Below are 7,107 nucleotides of genomic sequence, written 5' to 3'. Positions count from 1 at the left end.
TCATGTTTTGTAACCGAGTTATCGGCAACCGGCAGGAGCCATATGGTTGTCGTTCTATTTTATGCAATGCAATCGCCCTGTAATGCTTTACTTTATCACTAAGCGGTAGCGATAGTCGTAGAAGCATAAGATTGGCGAGACGACAACGATGCTACGATGGAGATCAAGGTGTCGCGCCGGTGACGATGGTGATCATGACGGTGCATCGGAGATGGAGATCACAAGCACAAGATGATGATGGCCATATCATATCACTTATATTGATTGCATGTGATGTTTATCTTTTATGCATCTTATCTTGCTTTGATTGACGGTAGCATTATAAGATGATCCCTCACTAAATTATCAAAGTATAAGTGTTCTCCCTGAGTATGCACCGTTGCGAAAGTTCTTCGTGCTGAGACACCATGTGATGATCGGGTGTGATAGGCTCTACGTTCAAATACAACGGGTGCAAAACAGTTGCACACGCGGAATACTCAGGTTAAACTTGACGAGCCTAGCATATAACAGATTTGGCCTCGGGACACGGAGACCGAAAGGTCGAGCGTGAATCATATAGTAGATATGATCAACATAGTGATGTTTACCATTGAAACTACTCCATCTCACGTGATGATCGGACATGGTTTAGTTGATTTGGATCACGTGATCACTTAGAGGATTAGAGGGATGTCTACCTAAGTGGGAGTTCTTAAGTAATATGATTAATTGAACTTAAATTTATCATGAACTTAGTACCTGATAGTATCTTGCTTGTAGATAGATGGCCCGTGCTGTTGTTCCGTTGAATTTTAATGCGTTCCTTGAGAAAGCAAAGTTGAAAGATGATGGTAGCAATTACACGGACTGGGTCCGTAACTTGAGGATTATCCTCATTGCTGCACAGAAGAATTACGTCCTGGAAGCACCGCTGGGTGCCATGCCTGCTGCTGATGCAACTGACGACGTTAAGAATGTCTGGCAGAGCAAAGCTGATGACTACTCGATAGTTCAATGTGCCATGCTTTACGGCTTAGAACCGGGACTTCAACGACGTTTTGAACGTCATGGAGCATATGAGATGTTCCAGGAGTTGAAGTTAATATTTCAAGCAAATGCCCGGATTGAGAGATATGAAGTCTCCAATAAGTTCTACAGCTGCAAGATGGAGGAGAATAGTTCTGTCAGTGAGCATATACTCAAAATGTCTGGGTATAATAATCACTTGATTCAACTGGGAGTTAATCTTCCGGATGATAGCGTCATTGACAGAATTCTCCAATCACTGCCACCAAGCTACAAGAGCTTCGTGATGAACTATAACATGCAAGGGATGGATAAGATGATTCCCAAGCTCTTCGCAATGCTAAAGGCTGCGGAGGTAGAAATCAAAAAGGAGCATCAAGTGTTGATGGTCAATAAGACCACCAGTTTCAAGAAAAAGGGAAAAGGGAAGAAGAAGGGGAACTTCAAGAAGAACAGCAAGCAAGTTGCTGCTCAGGAGAAGAAACCCAAGTCTGGACCTAAGCCTGAGACTGAGTGCTTCTACTGCAAGCAGACTGGTCACTGGAAGCGGAACTGCCCCAAGTATTTGGCGGATAAGAAGGATGGCAAGGTGAACAAAGGTATATGTGATATACATGTTATTGATGTGTACCTTACTAATTCTCGCAGTAGCACCTGGGTATTTGATACTGGTTCTGTTGCTAATATTTGCAACTCGAAACAGGCGCTACGGATTAAGCGAAGATTGGCTAAGGACGAGGTGACGGTGCGCGTGGGAAATGGTTCCAAAGTCGATGTGATCGCGGTCGGCACGCTACCTCTACATCTACCTTCGGGATTAGTATTAGACCTAAATAATTATTATTCGATGCCAGCGTTGAGCATGGACATTATATCTGGATCTTGTTTGATGCGAGACGGTTATTCATTTAAATCAGAGAATAATGGTTGTTCTATTTATATGAGTAATATCTTTTATGGCCATGCTCCCTTGAAGAGTGGTCTATTTTTGTTGAATCTCGATAGTAGTGATACACATATTCATAATATTGAAGCCAAAAGATGCAAAGTTGATAATGATAGTGCAACTTATTTGTGGCACTGCCGTCTAAGTCATATCGGTGTAAAGCGCATGAAGAAACTTCATACTGATGGACTTTTAGAACCACTTGATTATGAATCACTTGGTACTTGCAAACCGTGCCTCATGGGCAAGATGACTAAAACGCCGTTCTCTGGTACTATGGAGAGAGCAACAGATTTGTTGGAAATCATACATACAGATGTATGTGGTCCGATGAATGTTGAGGCTCGTGGTGGATATCGTTATTTTCCCACCTTCACAGATGATTTAAGCAGATATGGGTATATCTACTTAATGAAACATAAGTCTGAAACGTTTGAAAAGTTCAAAGAATTTCAGAGTGAAGTTGAAAATCATCGTAACAAGAAAATAAAGTTTCTACGATCTGATCGTGGAGGGGAATATTTGAGTTATGAGTTTGGTCTTCATTTGAAACAATGCGGAATAGTTTCGCAACTCACGCCACCCGGAACACCACAGCGTAATGGTGTGTCCGAACGTCTTAATCGTACTTTACTAGATATGGTGCGATCTATGATGTCTCTTACTGATTTACCGCTATCGTTTTGGGGTTATGCTTTAGTGACGGCCGCATTCACATTAAATAGGGCACCATCGAAATCCATTGAGACGACGCCTTATGAACTGTGGTTTGGCAAGAAACCAAAGTTGTCATTTCTGAAAGTATGGGGCTGCAATGCTTATGTGAAAAAGCATCAACCTGATAAGCTCGAACCCAAATCGGAGAAATGTGTCTTCATAGGATACCCAAAGGAGACTGTTGGGTACACCTTATATCACAGATCCGAAGGCAAGACCTTTGTTGCTAAATTCGGAATTTTTCTAGAGAAGGAGTTTCTCTTGAAAGAAGTGAGTGGGAGGAAAGTAGAACTTGATGAGGTAACTGTACCTTCTCCCTTATTGGAAAGTAGTTCATCGCAGAAACCGGTTTCTGCGACACCTACACCAATTAGTGAGGAAGTTAATGATGATGATCATAGAACTTCAGATCAAGTTGTTACTGAACCTCGTAGGTCAACCAGAGTAAGATCCGCACCAGAGTGGTACGGTAATCCTGTTCTGGAAGTTATGTTACTAGACCATGACGAACCTACGAATTATGAAGAAGCGATGGTGAGCCCAGATTCCGCCAAATGGCTTGAGGCCATGAAATCTGAGATGGGATCCATGTATGAGAACAAAGTGTGGACTTTGGTTGACTTGCCCGATGATTGGCAATCAATTGAGAATAAATGGATCTTCAAGAAGAAGACTGACGCAGACGGTAATGTTACTGTCTATAAAGCTCGACTTGTTGCGAAAGGTTTTCGACAAGTTCAAGGGATTGACTACGATGAGACCTTCTCACCCGTAGCGATGCTTAAGTCTGTCCGAATCATGTTAGCAATTGCCGCATTTTATGATTATGAAATTTGGCAAATGGATGTCAAAACTGCGTTCCTGAATGGATTTCTAGAAGAAGAGTTGTATATGATGGAACCGAAAGGTTTTGTCAATCCAAAGGGAGCTAACAAAGTGTGCAAGCTCCAGCGATCCATTTATGGATTGGTGCAAGCCTCTCGGAGTTGGAATAAACGCTTTGATAGTGTGATCAAAGCATTTGGTTTTGTACAGACTTTTGGAGAAGCCTGTATTTACAAGAAAGTGAGTGGGAGCTCTGTAGCATTTCTGATATTATATGTGGATGACATATTGTTGATTGGAAATGATATAGAATTTCTGGATAGCATAAAGGGATACTTGAATAAGAGTTTTTAATGAAAGACCTCGGTGAAGCTACTTATATATTGGGCATCAAGATCTATAGAGATAGATCAAGACGCTTAATTGGACTTTCACAAAGCACATACCTTGACAAAGTTTTGAAGAAGTTCAAAATGGATCAAGCAAAGAAAGGGTTCTTGCCTGTGTTACAAGGTGTGAAGTTGAGTAAGACTCAATGCCCGACCACTGCAGAAGATAGAGAGAAAATGAAAGATGTTCCATATGCTTCAGCCATAGGCTCTATCATGTATGCAATGCTGTGTACCAGACCTGATGTGTGCCTTGCTATAAGTCTAGCAGTGAGGTACCAAAGTAATCCAGGAGTGGATCACTGGACAGCGGTCAAGAACATCCTGAAATACCTGAAAAGGACTAAGGATATGTTTCTCGTTTATGAAGGTGACAAAGAGCTCATTGTAAACAGTTACGTTGATGCAAGCTTTGACACTGATCCGGACGATTCTAAATCGCAAACCGGATACGTGTTTACATTGAACAGTGGAGCTGTCAGTTGGTGCAGTTCTAAACAAAGCGTCGTGGCGGGATCTACGTGTGAAGCGGAGTACATAGCTGCTTCGGAAGCAGCAAATGAAGGAGTCTGGATGAAGGAGTTCATATCCGATCTAGGTGTCATACCTAGTGCATCGGGTCCAATGAAAATCTTTTGTGACAATACTGGTACAATTGCCTTGGCGAAGGAATCCAAATTTCACAAGAGAACCAAGCACATCAAGAGATGCTTCAATTCCATCCGGGATTTAGTCCAGGTGGGAGACATAGAAATTTGCAAGATACATACGGATCTGAATGTTGCAGACCCATTGACTAAGCCTCTTCCACGAGCAAAACATGATCAGCACCAAGGCTCCATGAGTGTTAGAATCATTACTGTGTAATCTAGATTATTGACTCTAGTGCAAGTGGGAGACTGAAGGAAATATGCCCTAGAGGCAATAATAAAGTTACTATTTATTTCCTTATTTCATGATAAATGTTTATTATTCATGCTAGAATTGTATTAACCGGAAACAGGATACATGTGTGAATACATAGACAAACAAAGTGTCACTAGTATGCCTCTACTTGACTAGCTCGTTGATCAAAGATGGTTATGTTTCCTAGCCATAGACATGAGTTGTCATTTGATTAACGGGATCACATCATTAGGATAATGATGTGATTGAATTGACCCATTCCGTTAGCTTAGCACCCGATCGTTTAGCATGTTGCTATTGCTTTCTTCATGACTTATACATGTTCCTATGAATATGAGATTATGCAACTCCCGTTTACCGGAGGAACACTTTGTGTGCTACCAAACGTCACAACGTAACTGGGTGATTATAAAGGTGCTCTACAGGTGTCTCCAAAGGTACTTGTTGGGTTGGCGTATTTCGAGATTAGGATTTGTCACTCAGATTGTCGGAGAGGTATCTCTGGGCCCACTCGGTAATGCACATCACTATAAGCCTTGCAAGCATTGCAACTAATGAGTTAGTTGCGGGATGATGTATTACAGAACGAGTAAAGAGACTTGCCGGTAACGAGATTGAACTAGGTATTGAGATACCGACTATCGAATCTCGGGCAAGTAACATACCGATGACAAAGGGAACAACGTATGTTGTTATGCGGTCTGACCGATAAAGATCTTCGTAGAATATGTGGGAGCCAATATGAGCATCCAGGTTCCGCTATTGGTTATTGACCGGAGACGTGTCTCGGTCATGTCTACATAGTTCTCGAACCCGTAGGGTCCGCACGCTTAACATTTTGATGACAGTTATATTATGAGTTTATATGTTTTGATGTACCGAAGGTTGTTCGGAGTCCCGGATGTGATCACGGATATGACGTGGAGTCTTGAAATGGTCGAGACATGAAGATTGATATATTGGAAGCCTATGTTTGGATATCGGAAGTGTTCCGGGTGAAATCGGGATTTTACCGGAGTACCGGGAGGTTACCAGAACCCCCCGGGAGGTTAATGGGCCATAGTGGGCCTTAGTGGAAGAGAGGAAAGGCGGCCAGGGCAAGGGCCGCGCGCCCCTCCCCCCTAGTCTGAATAGGACTAGGAGAGGTGGGCGGCGCCCCCCCCCCCCGTTTCCTTCTTCTCCTCCACCTCTTTCCCCCTCAAGTCCTAATCCAACTAGGAAAAGGGAGGGAGTCCTACTCCCGGTGGGAGTAGGACTCCTCCTGGCGCGCCCCCTCTCCTGGCCGGCCGCACCCCCTTGCTCCTTTATATACGGGGGCAGGGGGGCACCCTAGAAACACAACAATTGATCGTTTGATCTTTTAGCCGTGTGCGGTGCCCCCCTCCACCATAGTCCACCTCGATAATACTGTAGCGGTGCTTAGGCGAAGCCCTGCGTCGGTAGAACATCATCATCGTCACCACGCCGTCGTGCTGACGAAACTCTCCCTCAACACTTGGCTGGATCGGAGTTCGAGGGACGTCATCGGGCTGAACGTGTGCTGAACTCGGAGGTGCCGTGCGTTCGGTACTTGATCGGTCGGATCGTGAAGACGTACGACTACATCAACCGCGTTGTGCTAACGCTTCCGCTTTCGGTCTACGAGGGTACGTGGACAACACTCCCCCCTCTCATTGCTATGCATCACCATGATCTTGCGTGTGCGTAGGAAATTTTTTGAAATTACTACGTTCCCCAACATGAACAATACCGCAAACCACTCACGAACGATCCCTCGAACCAAAGACCAAAAGCATGGCCTATCTACTTGATTGCAAGCATGCAACATCCACGATTCAGCAATGCTTCGCCCAAGAGCTAATCATCACTGGAATTAGAGGGAGGAGATTAGAACCACACTTGACTTTTAATTATAAGGATTAGAGGATTAGTCTTGCTCTAAATAGATCAACTAGGGTCAACTAGAACTATAACTAAAGGTACTAGAGGAGGCTCCAAACTTGTGTTCAAAATAACTCAATAGCTCAAGTATATATGTGTTAGAGGGGAGAGAGGGCAGACAAGAGGAGGAGAAGGACTCCCCTCCCCTTATGTCGGCCAAGGACGGAAGGGGAGTCCTTCCACGTCCCCAATTCGGCCTCCTTCCATAGGGAAAGCGGGCGCCTCCCTGGTTGGGCCTTGGTGGCCCAAGTTCCCTTCCACCATTTGGCTTCTTTATGCCCGTCAATATTGAATTAAATATAAATTGGTATAAATATTTTCAGACCCTTTTATATATAATTTTAACATCCTGAAAACATTTTCCACACGCACACA

The sequence above is a fragment of the Triticum aestivum genome, chromosome 1D, assembly GCF_018294505.1.
Source record: "Triticum aestivum cultivar Chinese Spring chromosome 1D, IWGSC CS RefSeq v2.1, whole genome shotgun sequence".
NCBI classification, from domain to species: Eukaryota; Viridiplantae; Streptophyta; class Magnoliopsida; order Poales; family Poaceae; genus Triticum; species Triticum aestivum.
The sequence above is the reverse complement of the archived record's forward strand: the minus strand, read 5'-3'. Positions refer to the sequence as shown.